This window comes from Dermochelys coriacea, chromosome 24 (genome assembly GCF_009764565.3).
Source record: "Dermochelys coriacea isolate rDerCor1 chromosome 24, rDerCor1.pri.v4, whole genome shotgun sequence".
Taxonomy (NCBI): Eukaryota; Metazoa; Chordata; order Testudines; family Dermochelyidae; genus Dermochelys; species Dermochelys coriacea.
The window spans coordinates 2,159,457-2,174,911 of NC_050091.1; the positions used below are offsets into that span (position 1 = coordinate 2,159,457).

Below are 15,455 nucleotides of genomic sequence, written 5' to 3' on the forward strand. Positions count from 1 at the left end.
TACTGTGGGCCATGTTAATCTCAACAGGATATCCATGAAATAAAGCAGAGTAGGCCCTACACGTTGTCCTTTCCATCATTGTGTTCCTTAAGCATCTCACTTTGCGTTTTACTATGGCAGATATAATAGAGATATGGAGAAGCTGCTAGTTCTCTGCCTCTATTATGTGTTCCTTCATTTCCCACCAACTGGGATAAATCAAGGAACTTAAAATTGTTCTGCTCTGTATTGTTTCTTCCTGTAACTGTGTACTGTTAATTTCAATTGCATTAAAAACTATGCTGCATCGTAATATCAGTCTTCAGAGTAGCAGCCGTGTTAGTCTGTATTCGCAAAAAGAAAAGGAGTACTTGTGGCACCTTAGAGACTAACAAATTTATTAGAGCATAAGCTTTCGTGAGCTACAGCTCACTTCATCAGATGCATTTGGTGGAAAAAACAGAGGAGAGATTTATATACACACACAGAGAACATGAAACAATGGGTTTATCATACACACTGTAAGGAGAGTGATCACTTAAGGTAAGCCATCACCAGCAGCAGGGGGGGGAAAGGAGGAAAACCTTTCATAGTGACAAGCAAGGTAGGCTAATTCCAGCAGTTAACAAGAATATCAGAGGAACAGTGGGGGGTGGGGTGGGGGGAGAAATAACATGGGGAAATAGTTTTACTTTGTGTAATGACTCATCCATTCCCAGTCTCTATTCAAGCCTAAGTTAATTGTATCCAGTTTGCAAATTAATTCCAATTCAGCAGTCTCTTGTTGGAGTCTATTTTTGAAGCTTTTTTGTTGAAGGATAGCCACTCTTAGGTCTGTAATCGAGTGACCAGAGAGATTGAAGTGTTCTCCAACTGGTTTTTGAATGTTATAATTCTTGACGTCTGATTTGTGTCCATTCATTCTTTTACGTAGAGACTGTCCAGTTTGGCCAGAGGGGCAGAGGGGCATTGCTGGCACATGATGGCATATATCACATTGGTAGATGCGCAGGTGAACGAGCCTCTGATAGTGTGGCTGATGTGATTAGGCCCTATGATGGTGTCCCGTGAATAGATATGTGGACAGAGTTGGCAACAGGCTTTGTTGCAAGGATAGGTTCTTGGGTTAGTGGTTCTGTTGTGTGGTGTGTGGTTGCTGGTGACTATTTGCTTCAGATTGGGGGGCTGTCTGTAAGCAAGGACTGGTCTGTCTCCCAAGATCTGTGAGAGTGATGGGTCGTCCTTCAGGATAGGTTGTAGATCCTTGATGATGTGTTGGAGAGGTTTTAGTTGGGGGCTGAAGGTGATAGCTAGTGGCGTTCTGTTCTTTTCTTTGTTAGGCCTGTCCTGTAGTAGGTGACTTCTGGGTACTCTTCTGGCTCTGTCAATCTGTTTCTTCACTTCAGCAGGTGGGTATTGTAGTTGTAGGAATGCATGATAGAGATCTTGTAGGTGTTTGTCTCTGTCTGAGGGGTTGGAGCAAATGCGGTTATATCGTAGAGCTTGGCTGTAGACAATGGATCGAGTGGTATGATCTGGATGAAAGCTAGAGGCATGTAGGTAGGAATAGCGGTCAGTAGGTTTCCGATATAGGGTGGTGTTTATGTGAGCATCGCTTATTAGCACCATAGTGTCCAGGAAGTGGATCTCTTGTGTGGACTGGTCCAGGCTGAGGTTGATGGTGGGATGGAAATTGTTGAAATCATGGTGGAATTCCTCAAGAGCTTCTTTTCCATGGGTCCAGATGATGAAGATGTCATCAATGTAGCGCAAGTAGAGTAGGGGCATTAGGGGACCAGAGCTGAGGAAGCGTTGTTCTAAGTCAGCCATAAAAATGTTGGCATACTGTGGGGCCATGCGGGTACCCATCGCAGTGCCGCTGATTTGAAGGTATACATTGTCCCCAAATGTGAAATAGTTATGGGTGAGGACAAAGTCACAAAGTTCAGCCACCAGGTTAGCCGTGACATTATCGGGGATACTGTTCCTGACGGCTTGTAGTCCATCTGTGTGTGGAATGTTGGTGTAGAGGCTTCTACATCCATAGTGGCTAGGATGCTGTTTTTAGGAAGATCACCAATGGACTGTAGTTTCCTCAGGAAGTCAGTGGTGTCTCGAAGATAGTTGGGAGTGCTGGTAACGAAGGGCCTGAGAAGGGAGCCTACATAGCCAGACAATCCTGCTGTCAGGGTGCCAATGCCTGAGATGATGGGGCATCCAGGATTTCCAGGTTTATGGATCTTGGGTAGCAGATAGAATACCCCAGGTTGGGGTTCTAGGGGTGTGTCTGTGCGGATTTGTTCTTGTGCTTTTTCAGGGACCCATGGAAAAGAAGCTCTTGAGGAATTCCACCATGATTTCAACAATTTCCATCCCACCATCAACCTCAGCCTGGACCAGTCCACACAAGAGATCCACTTCCTGGACACTACGGTGCTAATAAGCGATGCTCACATAAACACCACCCTATATCGGAAACCTACTGACCGCTATTCCTACCTACATGCCTCTAGCTTTCATCCAGATCATACCACTCGATCCATTGTCTACAGCCAAGCTCTACGATATAACCGCATTTGCTCCAACCCCTCAGACAGAGACAAACACCTATAAGATCTCTATCATGCATTCCTACAACTACAATACCCACCTGCTGAAGTGAAGAAACAGATTGACAGAGCCAGAAGAGGACCCAGAAGTCACCTACTAAAGGACAGGCCCAACAAAGAAAAGAACAGAACGCCACTAGCCATCACCTTCAGCCCCCAACTAAAACCTCTCCAACACATCATCAAGGATCTACAACCTATCCTGAAGGACGACCCATCACTCTCACAGATCTTGGGAGACAGGCCAGTCCTTACTTACAGACAGCCCCCCAATCTGAAGCAAATAGTCACCAGCAACCACACACCACACAACAGAACCACTAACCCAGGAACCTATCCTTGCAACAAAGCCTGTTGCCAACTCTGTCCACATATCTATTCACGGGACACCATCATAGGGCCTAATCACATCAGCCACACTATCAGAGGCTCGTTCACCTGCGCATCTACCAATGTGATATATGCCATCATGTGACAGCAATGCCCCTCTGCCATGTACATTGGCCAAACTGGACAGTCTCTACGTAAAAGAATGAATGGACACAAATCAGACGTCAAGAATTATAACATTCAAAAACCAGTTGGAGAACACTTCAATCTCTCTGGTCACTCGATTACAGACCTAAGAGTGGCTATCCTTCAACAAAAAAGCTTCAAAAATAGACTCCAACAAGAGACTGCTGAATTGGAATTAATTTGCAAACTGGATACAATTAACTTAGGCTTGAATAGAGACTGGGAATGGATGAGTCATTACACAAAGTAAAACTATTTCCCCATGTTTCAGAGTAGCAGTTGTGTTAGTCTGTATTCGCAAAAAGAAAAGGAGTACTCTAAGGTGCCACAAGTACTCCTTTTCTTTTTATTTCCCCATGGTATTTCTCCCCCCCACCCCACCCCGCACTGTTCCTCTGATATTCTTGTTAACTGCTGGAATTAGCCTACCTTGCTTGTCACCATGAAAGGTTTTCCTCCTTTCCCCCCCCCTGCTGCTGGTGATGGCTTATCTTAAGTGATCACTCTCCTTACAGTGTGTATGATAAACCCATTGTTTCATGTTCTCTGTGTGTGTATATAAATCTCTCCTCTGTTTTTTCCACCAAATGCATCCGATGAAGTGAGCTGTAGCTCTCGAAAGCTTATGCTCTAATAAATTTGTTAGTCTCTAAGGTGCCACAAGTACTCCTTTTCTTTTCACGAATATCAGTCTTGTGGTACTCCTTGTTCCTCCCTCCTTGTTTAAAAATCGTGCCAGATGAAATTCATCCCTGTGGAGCAGGCAGCACTAGGCACTTCTCACATTGCAACTTTGAAGGCTATGGTGTCAATCTGGCTCTTGAAGTGGTCCATAGGATTCTGCAAGCCCTCTGCACAGGGCTGGAGTTCCTGCTTGCATTGCCTGGTTGAGCAAAGAGTCCTTACCTGGAAAGATAAATAAAGATTGTCACTTTAAGAATGTATTTTTTTCCTTCTGGTTTCAAGAAGTGAAAATGGTTTACCATGGTTTATGGTAAACATCTTCAACTTATGACTTTTGAGATCACTTATCTTGCATTATTCTGCTTGGTAAACTTGGTAAGTCTGATTTGACTCACTCTCTTTAAAGCTATTCAGATGTCATGTGTATGTATTAACTGGATCTTGCACAGGCATTCTGTAATTCTTAACATGTTAAGGTCAGATTTCCACAAACATACATATATATATATATATATATATACACACACACTATGTTGCCTGCATGAGTGGACACACCCAATAAAAGTTAAAGCTGGGATGTTGAAAGGTACATAGTTATTTGAGACACCCAGTTCCCATTAATTTTTACTGGGAATTGGATATTCAAATCCCTTAAAAAGCTCTGAAAAATCTCAGCCCTAAGTTTGACTTTAAGGCTGTAAGGAAGAATCACCTATGATTTTTTCCATAATGGATCATTGCAGGGTTCTCAATATCTGAAACAATGGTACTCAACCTTATTTGAAATGGGACAATACATTACAAGGATCACAGACCTGATTTGGAACTATTTTTATCTTTTGTATGTAAGAAGCAATTTTAGTCAGATCAGGTGGTGTAAGTTACTGTGGCTCCACTGAAGTCAGAAGAATTGGACACATTTACAACAGCTGAGGATCTATTGCTTAGTATAATTTTTTTTTAAAAAGACTATTAGGATATAGATGCACAAGCATGCTGGCCAGAACATGTGGGACACAATTGGTTTACGTGGAGAGGTTAAACAAGGAAACAAGCATTACTAACATTGTACTAAGAAAAGGAGTACTTGTGGCACCTTAGAGACTAACAAATTTATTTGAGCATAAGCTTTCATGAGCTACAGCTCACTTCATTGGATGCATCCGATGAAGTGAGCTGTAGCTCACGAAAGCTTATGCTCAAATAAATTTGTTAGTCTCTAAGGTGCCACAAGTACTCCTTTTCTTTTTGCGAATACAGACTAACACGGCTGCTACTCTGAAACGTAACATTGTATTCTCCATACTCTCAGTTATAATTATGGGAAATGGACAGAAAATTCCAGGTGTCCAGGATAGAAAGACAAAGAGAAGAGTTCAAAGGGGTTGGAAAAGAGGGAAGGTTAAAAAAAAAAAAGGTGGCGGGGGGGGGAAGAGATCTCGAAGGAGGGCGTACGTCGCCAGAAACTGAGAGACTATGTCAGTTCTCTGTTCCCATAAGAACAGTAGCTGAATTTCCAAATTTTTATTCCACTGACAATTGTGCCTTAAATTTACTCTGCTCAGCCTGATTGATGCAATTCCCTGTCACTCTCCCATAATGCCTTTCTCTGAATGTCTCTGTGTGTGTCAGCAGAGATGATTAACACAAAAAGGCACTGAATAGTACCTAAGGGTCAGAGAAAGCCTTAGTATAGTAATGGTTACTCTTGCAACAAATTTCAAAACAGAGCTACTTTGCAGCACCTCAGGGGAAACAGAACACAAGCAGTCATATTCAAAGCAGAGGTTTTCAGAAGCCTGCCACTGGCAGGCCTGGAACTCACAGTCTTTGTGCCTGGGGTGAAAGTTTACTGCCATATTCCCCAAAGCAAACAATAACTCTAATGGTGTTAAGGGCCTCAGAAAAGGCACATTTACACTAAGAAGAACTATTTATAAACACACAGGAGATTCCTGACCCTGCAGAGGTGTTTATTGTATGTGGGGGAAATGGATATATGCAGGTGTTTGCAATATTCTTGATGACTTGACTGTCAGTCACTATATTTGTCCAGGTTTCAGAGTAGCAGCCGTGTTAGTCTGTATTTGCAAAAAAAGAAAAGGAGTACTTGTGGCACCTTAGAGACTAACAAATTTGAGCATAAGCTTTTGTGAGCTACAGCTCACTTCATCGGATGCAATTTTTTGTCCAGAATATTTGTCCAGAGCTTGAAAGACTGGAAATTGTTGCAACCCAGTTTCTGAACACATCACATACTAGTGAATTAGCTTGAAACTGAAACCCAAATTCACTACATGAAAATAAGATATCTGGGTCAGATTCACCACCACCCAGAATCTTGTCACCTACACCAGAGCTAAGTGAAGGTGGAGCATCTGATCTGGTAGAACTTTGCACATACTTAAGATTGACACAAATGACTACTCTCCCCATTCTCCAATTACATTCCTCTGTGTGGCAGTATACGGTACAGAAGCAGAAGGAAGAATGTCTAGTAATGCGAAATGGACAAATAGTGTGGAAGAGTGGTAGTGAGTCTATAAGTAGAAATAGAGCAGAGATTTCTGATTTAGAGCCAATTATTCAAAATGCTCTAACATTCACTTGTGCAAACTGCATTGGCATTGTTATGCTTCATCAGGGCCTGGAACAGGGATAGCTGTGGAAACTTGGCTTGATGACCAGCACCCCAGAGTAAAAAACAAACAAACACAAAAACAAAAAAACCCTGTCAGTAAAATTTCCCCAGCATTAGTTTATACTAATCACTTCTGCTGAGGCACATGAAAACTCTGCGGGGAGTTTAGGGAAGAGTGGCTGTGAAGTATATACTACAGGTTGATCAGAGCTTTCTGTTTAAGAACCAATTATTGAAAATGCTCTGATACCAAAAGCATTCTCAGATGGTCTTGAAAAAGACAGTACAGAGGAATTGGGGTAGAATTTACCCTGCATTAACAAAGCGTTTTTGGAGGTGAATTATTTTATTTATGAAAAATTGGACCACTGTCCTGTGAAGACGTACACAGGTGCTTCACATAAATTATGTGACCAGCCTTATTAAATTCAAAGAGACAGCTCATATGATTAAAGTCAAGTATGTGCATAAGTGTTGAGAGGGGTAGAGTCTTTACTGAAAGATCTGACCCTAAGGAAAATTGACCCACATGCAAAAGGCCTATCCAATGCTTGTCACCACAAAAGGGGCCTGATTTTCATTTCAGTTCAGGGCTTACATAGTATTTAAGAAGTACATAGGCCTGGCTTTGGTTCTCTGTACAGGATGAATTTCACCCAGATTGGTTTGCTCATAAGGAATGGATGAGAAGGAAAAAATGGAAGGCAGTATTATGATGCAACAAAATTTTAATGAGACTAAGAAGTAGAATATACAGTGGTAGAAAGAACCAGAATAAAGAATGTTTTCCAGAGTTCAAGAAGGGCTCCAAACCTATCACCCAGTCCAATGTGGATGACTTTCTTTCTTGCAGCTCTTGAGTTAGATAATCAAGCCTGTTTTCAACCATCTCAAGCCACATGTTTCACCCCAATCAGTGACAAAGTACCATATAAGCAAGACTAATCTGCTGTAACAAAGTTAAAAGCAAGAAACAAATGGTACATATTCATGGAAAGGCTAGAGCATAGTGTCAATGCAAATTAGGTACTCTAAGACCTCTTTGCAGGACTTCAGAGTAGCAGCCGTGTTAGTCTGTATTTGCAAAAAGAAAAGGAGTACTTGTGGCACCTTAGAGACTAACAAATTTATTAGAGCATAAGCTTTCGTGAGCTACAGCTCACTTCATCGGATGCATTTCCAAATGCATCCGATGAAGTGAGCTGTAGCTCACGAAAGCTTATGCTCTAATAAATTTGTTAGTCTCTAAGGTGCCACAAGTATTCCTTTTCTTTTTGCAGGACTCTGGCAGTGAAAGGATCCTTAAAGAGTATAAATGTAATTTATATTCACCTTAAGGCTCTGCTTCCTTTACACTGCCAGAGGGCTGGGTGTAACGAGATAGTAATCAGGAATCAGGCCTTTGGTGTTAATCAGCAGATAGCTGGGAAGGCATAAGTCAGAAAGTATAACATAGGAAATACATCTAGTGGGCAACTTTAGAGGGGCTGTGCAGTCACAGCTCTCATTGAGCAAATTTAATTTGTGGGAGCTCAGCACTTCCAAAAGCCTTGCCCATAAGCTCAGTTGTGAATCCGTATCTTTGCTTTTCATTGTTCTGTGGATGTTCCTTCTGGGTTTAACATGGCCCACAGTTTCCATAGCTATACCTATGGCCCTGCTGGAAAGAAAATGGGTAGCAATATCTGGAATCGTATGATCCCTGTAACCAAAAGAACCCCTATAACCACATGAGCCACTATGACCGCTATAGAAAAGGAGTACTTGTGGCACCTTAGAGACTAACAAATTTATTTGAGCATAAGCTTTCGTGAGCTACAGCTCACTTCATTGGAAGTGAGCTGAAGCTCATGAAAGCTTATGCTCAAATAAATTTGTTAGTCTCTAAGGTGCCACAAGTACTCCTTTTCTTTTTGCGAATACAGACTAACACGGCTGCTACTCTGAAACATGACCGCTATGGCCTCCATAGCCACACAGGCCCCTGTAGCCATAAGGGCTCCCACAAGCCCATTGGCCCCCATAGCCACAGGGTGAGTAGCACCCATCATTGCACCCATAGCCGCTACAAGTCATTTTCTGCGATGGATGTAAACCTGAAACACACAGCAGGGAGAAAGTAAACATGAGGTGTAAGTGCCAGTGGAATTAGAAGGGTTAAAGCACAGTTACAGGCATAGGTTGATTGTAATGCACATTGTGATGGGGGCTATGTAGATGGAGTAAATCCCTCAGTCCCTAGCTTCACTTCTGCTCCTAGTTCTTCCTTCTATTCTCTTGCTTCATTCATCTTTAGCCACATACCCTTAAACCAGTCTCTCACTCTTTGCTTTTACAACACAGGCTGTAATAAGTAATCCCACAATACAGAGTATTTCTATCATGGACACCTGGAGTTTTCAATCCATTTCAGAAAATTTTAACATGTTGTACAGAGGGGATAACATTAATGTTGATTTCCTTTTTATGATTTAACCTCTGAAATCAGTTCTGTCCAGCATCAGAGATTGGCACTTTGGTTTCTAAAGCAAAACTTGCTAATGAATGAATGCAAAATATGCTTTTGTGAAAACAAAGCACTATGAAGCAGAATGTCAGCTTGTGCAAATCCATGCATCTTCATTGATCATAATACAGATGCACTAACTTACACCATCTTAGGATCTAAATCTAAAATTACTACTGCCCATTTGCTACTTTCCTAACACCTGTGAACTACAAGTTGGATGTGATATTTCAAATTCAAGGACCTGAAAGTGCAGTTTCCAGCTAAAATTTAATAGGAAATAGGTTTCCCAAATGTGTATATTTTAAAAGTCTCAGACTTGCCCTCTAAAGCTGAAATCAACCTATGCCTGTAACTTAATATAACCCCTCTATATTGCTAAGAATCACAGAATGTATTAGCAGAATTTAGGCTTTAATTTAAACAAAGATTAACATGACATGGATAGCAATACAGAGATTGAATCAACTCAGATTTACCCAATTCACCAAAAAGAGTACAAATCTAGAGAAGTGGTTAGAAGAGCCCTAAGTCATGAGCACTTTTATACAATTTCTAAGACCTAATTAGTTCCTAAAATACATTTCATAGTCCCCAGAACTCCTCTGTTTTCCTCACTGCTGGTGGTTTTTAGCCTCATATGGTATGACATGTACATTACACCTTGCAGGACTCATCTTAAAATTTTATATGCCAAATTACAACATTGATTTCATTGAAGTTACAGTGGGAATGAATATCATGGGAATACAATAGTATAGTTGTAGCACAATCTACTGTCAAGCACAGGAATTCATCCTGGTTCTTTAGATCACTGGAACTGGTTAGAGGCATTTGCCCTGGCAGTTCCTAGGAAGGATTTAGAGTTATTCTGAATGCTCAGCACCTCCATCCCCAGTGGGTCTGAAATGCATATTGAAATCAGTGGGAGTCATTCAGCAGGCTTTACATCAGGCCATACTATAATAGTATGCTTTGTGCTTATAAAATATTAATGAATGTTTGTGAAGAACTTTTGAAACCCTTAGTTCTGAGGAAGACTCAGAAGTCATGATGACGGTTACCCTTGTTTTATATGTAGCTAAAAGAGGAACATTGAGGTGAATGTCACACCGAGAGCTACTGAGTGTCAGAAACAGAATTCAGGAATCCTGCCTCCTCATGTGACATGTCAAACACGAGTCCTGACCTCTACTGCATTAGAAGATAACATTCTTCAATTCCAAATGTGTCAAAAATAAAAATATTGTTAAAGATTCATTTGGTGGATTTTTTTCTGACATTCTGGATGAGTCATTTATCTGAGCCTAAACAATAGACAAATATTGTGAACCATGTTTCCTTTGTCTTCTTTCTATGTGAGTATAATTCTCCAACAAAACGATCAGCATAAATGTTTCATACCGGTTATTGGGCAGTGCATCATTTAGAAAGAATAATTGATTGCAGGCCTTCTTGAAACCCTGGAAATACATTTTCTTCTCTACACTATTTCCATCTACAACTACATATTCTACTTTTCTTTTGCATTAAAATTACATTGCAATATGACATTGGCCTTCTGGTTTTCCTTTCTTATTGTTCCTTAGTCACATTATTCTGGGCGAAATCAGCCTTGTGCACTTCCACAAATAATTTTCTCTGATGTGCATCTCAGATGTTTCAGAGTAGCAGCCGTGTTAGTCTGTATTCGCAATTATACAGAGAGAACATGAAACAATGGGTTTTATCATACACACTGTCAAACTAGACAGTCTCTACGTAAAAGAATAAATGGACACAAATCAGACGTCAAGAATTATAAATTCAAAAACCAGTTGGAGAACACTTCAATCTCTCCGGTCACACGATTACAGACCCGAGAGTGGCTATCCTTCAACAAAAAAACTATAAAACAGACTCCAATGAGAGACTGCTGAACTGGAATTAATTTGCAAACTGGATACAATTAACTTAGGCTTGAATAGAGACTGGGAGTGGATGGGTCATTACATAAAGTAGAACTATTTCCCCATGTTATTTCTTTCCCCACCCCACCCCAGCCCCCACTGTTCCTCAGATGTTCTCATTAACTGCTGGAAATGGCCCACCTTGATTATCACCGCAAAAGGTTTTCCTCCTTCACCCCCTCCTTCCTGCTGGTAATAGCTCATCTTAAGTGATCACTCTCCCACAGTGTGTATGATAAAACCCATTGTTTTATGTTCTCTGTGTGTGTATATAAATCTCCCCGCTGTATTTTCCACCGAATGCATCCAATGAAGTGAGCTGTAGCTCATGAAAGCTTATGCTCAAATAAATTTATTAGTCTCTAAGGTGCCACAAGTAGTCCTTTTCTTTTTTTCTCAGATGTTTGCAATTGATAGAGTTCGACAAATTGCAATTATGGATCCTGATGTCAAATCCAATTGGGTACTTTCAGTTTCCTGGAGATCATGACATAGTTTTGAGTTACTGGGAGTGTGCAATAATTGTTGGGATTCCCTCTGAGATGGTTTCCACTCAGCTTATCCAGAAAACCTTGTCCAGATCTGGGAGAACACTTCAGGCTGCTCTCTGGGATCCAAAAACTCCAGCTTGTCATTCAGGTTGTTTTATTAGGCATGGAACAGCTCTCTGCATACACTGTCCAGGCCCAGACACAGGGAGTTTAGGTACAGGGTTATGTGACAAGTCCAAACCATGTCACACACTATACAGTTTATATACTTTTTTCCTAGCTACTAACATCTATACTTCAATCCAATTAGTTTGGACTTGATATGGCTCGCATAAGGACCAGCCACTTTGCAGATAAGGTGAGGATATAAGTGATTGGTTGTTACACTCTCATTCAAGCCTATCAGTTCAGAGTGTTCCCACTTATCCCAACTATCCAGAAAACACTGACTCCAGCACACAGCCTATCACACGCTTGCTTACAGTTTAATCTTGCACTCAAGCTATATGCAAGTTTACTTATGCCCAGAAAGATCTATGCCTACAAGAATGGGAACATTTTGCTGACAGGCCCTTTATTTGGTATCCGTGGACAAATGAAGACAGGATTGCATTACAAACAAAGAGATGCATGCCTTGGTGTGAATGGATAATTTTGTGATGAAAGGAAAGGATAGAAACTCAGATTTGCATTTAATTCCTGGCTCTGCCATAGATTTAATGTATGAATTTGTACTAATTGGGGTCAAATTTTCAAGAAGACCTCAACACACAAAATCATTAGCTATATTTAAAATATGGTCTTTATTATCTGTCTCTCCAGTCTTAACTCTGGAGAATGGCAATAGGGACTGAAAATATGGAAGAGCTCAGCATAAATTAACATCACTAATCCCAATCACACAGTTGCACCATCCCTCAGTATGCTATGTTTAGCATTATTGATCCCAGGAGAACTTGCAGGCGATTAGCATGGCTCTCATGTCACATTCAGAGGCTAACAGTCCAGGAGGGATGTCCAGGGGGAAAATGAAATACATAGCCCCATTTTAGCCATATTTCCTGGCATATTCCCAGAACTCCACACCTGCACTGGAATTTCCACACTGCTCAGTGCCTATCCTGGGTGCCGTACTCTGAAACCTGTTGCTCTGGAGAGAGATAGCAGTGTGTTAGCAGTTAGCAGACCTCACCATGCTCAGGCAGCAGTGGCCCAAGTGATATCCCAGGATGGATTTCCTGCTAATTGCAAATACTGAAATATTGCAAAGTCTTTGGGGATTTATTTTACCAGGGAAGCAGGGAAAGTATTTAGAAGTTAGATAGCTTGACTCAACTCTTCTCCTCACACTACTTTTTCACTCTACCCTTTTGTGACAGGATCCCCGGGGTACAACCTGGAACTGGCGTACCGCTGTGCCCCCTTCACTCTCCAGCCTGGGCTGGGTGTCTCTCACAACCCTTTGCTAGTGACAAGCAACCACCAACTGCCCCAGGAGCGGTTATCGCTCAGCACAACAGCAGGTGGAGTCTCACACTCAGCCAGATTGCATGAAGGAACCAGAGGTGCCATACCTTTGTCCTGCATGTGTTTGGAACAGTCTCATTGAGTAGAAAAGGAAAACTCACAAGCTAGAAGTGAAGCATGTACATAAGTGTTTATAGGAGCTGGGCTTGAGACCATGTAGACAGTGAAAAAACCCAAGTGTTACAACATACTAATGCATTATCGGAAGAAATTAACAATACAAGTTAAAAAACCAACCAACCCTTGCAGATTTTTCTAAGAGTAGCATTCACATACCATTAGAGGTTATTTAAAGAACCTGAAAGTCACTTTACATTGAATGGAAATATTGAAATATGTGCTAATTACTTATGCTAAAGAACCTGTTTCACCTTCTATTTAGCCATGACACTCCCGGAGTCCATTTCCCAGACCTGAAGGTGGGTGCTGTGTAGCTCAAAAGCTTGGCTCTCTCCCCAACAGAAGCTGGCCCAATAAAAGATATTATCTCATCCACTTCATCTCGCTAAAATCCTGGGATCGACACAACTACACCGCACGAAAGACTTGGATCATGGGTCTGGTTGTGCTCCCCCCTGCTGGACGCTCACCAGACTACTGTGAGCAGATCCAAACACTGAATCCTACTTGCCCTGAGTTTGCTGTAGCTGGGACTTGTCTAGGCCCTGTCCCAGGCTTCAGGCCACTAGACACAAACTTCAGTTGCAGGCCTCCTGTCTGATACCCCTCTTAAGAGTGGGGTTCATGAGGTCCAATTGTCCAGGACCTGAGACTAGTGGTGCTTCCCCCAACAGCTCTTGGATGCTCCCCAAAAATCCCCCCCAAAGGCATGAGGCTCCTGGTTTACAGTTCACCTCTTCAAGGACATGTGGTAGCAGAAGCAATCAGACACAGGCTTAGCCTAAAGTCTCCAGTGCAATTCCTCTGAAGAGATAAAACACAAGAGAGTACCGATCATCTAGAAAACAACAAACACCCTCCCTCCAGCTTACCCTTACTGTAAGCAGGGGAACAGTCCCACTATTGTGGGGAAACTTTCCTGACTTCTGCACTACCCCGGTGGAATCAGGTAGCGAAAGGATCCAAGTCCTCGCTCCTACCCTTTACCCAGGGGCCGGCCTGACCTCGAGGACGCCCCTTGCACTCTCCCTTGTGGCGGAGTCCTCGTAACTCCAGTAAGGCTGGGCCCAGGATTCCTGGGAAGCTGAACCCGCTCTCTCATTGTGGGTCTCTCAGGACAGGAGCTAGGGTGTCCCCACTCCAGGGTGCTCTCTCCCTGGCCCAGTGAGCACTCCATTAAGTTCAAACCAAATACAACTTATTAAAAACAGCAAGAAACAGTAAGAAAAAATAAGGGGAAAGAAAGCCAAAAAAAAAGGGAACAAGGCTCTGGGTGGCAGGACCCTTCTTCCTGGTATCGTCCCTCCCGTCAGGTTCGTGTCCCTCCGCCAAGTCAGTCTCCCAGTGCCAGGCCCTGTGCCCAGGGTCCCCGCCTCGCTCTCCCCAGCTGCTCACCCCGCTCGGCTTCGGTAGCGCGTGTGGTACGGCCGGCGTCTGCCAGCCCCACAGCGTCCGGCTGCAGCTCAGACCGGGCCCCTGCTGCGCCAGCTCCTGGCTGTGCGCTGCTCCGGCTCCCAAGCTCTGGCCCCGGGCTGCTGCTCACTCCCCAGCCCAGCTCTGGGCTCCCCTTAGCTCTGCCCTACTCTGGCTCAAGCAGCAGCAGCTCGCTTGGAGGACAGGCCCCTGGGTTCCTGACTCTCTCATTGGCCTGCCTGCCCTGCCAATCGGGCTGACTCGGCGTGTTGGCCTCTCCTCATTGGCCCTGCGGACTGTCAATCTCACAAGCCCTGATTTCTCTTCCCCTTTCTTTTGCTACAGGGAGAGGGCCAACCAAAGTTTCACTGTAGGGCCAAAAGCCCCCTTACATGACCTTGAGAGTCCTTGGGCGTGTGGGGAGGTCCTGTGTTGAGGTAGGCCGGGATGCCCTCTGCCGCCTCAAGTTCCTGCTCCTGCAGCAGCTCCCCTCGGCTTGAGCAGCAGAAAATGGCTACAGAGCCAGAACAGAGCAGCTCCTGCCCTTTTGCACCTTCCCAGTCTCCTCTGGCCTGCGACCTCTTGCTCAGTTTCAACACAGGAGCACAGAGCCCTAGCAACTGCTTGTGTTGCCAGACAATCTGGTAAACCAACACACCTGGGAAGAGTCTCGGCCTCTGTCAACGGTTGCTCCATTTCAGTGGGGAAGCTGCTCCTAACTTCCCAGCCCTTCATTGTTAGCCTTGTGGCGCTAGCCCTTGGAATTGCAGGCCACCCCGCACCGAGAGGACAAACGAACCGCACGTTCAAAATGGAGCCTGCAGTCTGACCCAGATATACATAAAAGCCTCTCCCATATCAAACAGAATGCATAAGCTGTGCAGAGGCAGCTTCCCCCAAAGCATCACAATTTATTAAAACCTCAGTGGAGAGGGTAATAATTTCTGAGCTTCAGGCCAACCTTATTTTGAGCAGGGAAATATTTACAAGTTGGAAGCCATTTCTTTCTTTCATTTCTAT

General features: G+C 43.2%; 1 protein-coding gene and 1 long non-coding RNA gene across 2 annotated transcripts in view; both read right to left on the reverse strand.

Moving 5' to 3' along the window:
• Window positions 1-15,455, reverse strand: part of LOC119848023 — a 71,074-nt gene that overhangs the window by 19,938 nt on the left and 35,681 nt on the right. The window lies entirely within an intron of this gene.
• On the reverse strand, window positions 8,385-14,941 carry LOC122457386. The gene is made up of 3 exons (XR_006276905.1): window positions 14,833-14,941; window positions 9,713-9,784; window positions 8,385-8,525 (listed from the first exon to the last, which is right to left on the reverse strand). It is a non-coding gene; the product is annotated as an uncharacterized LOC122457386 (long non-coding RNA).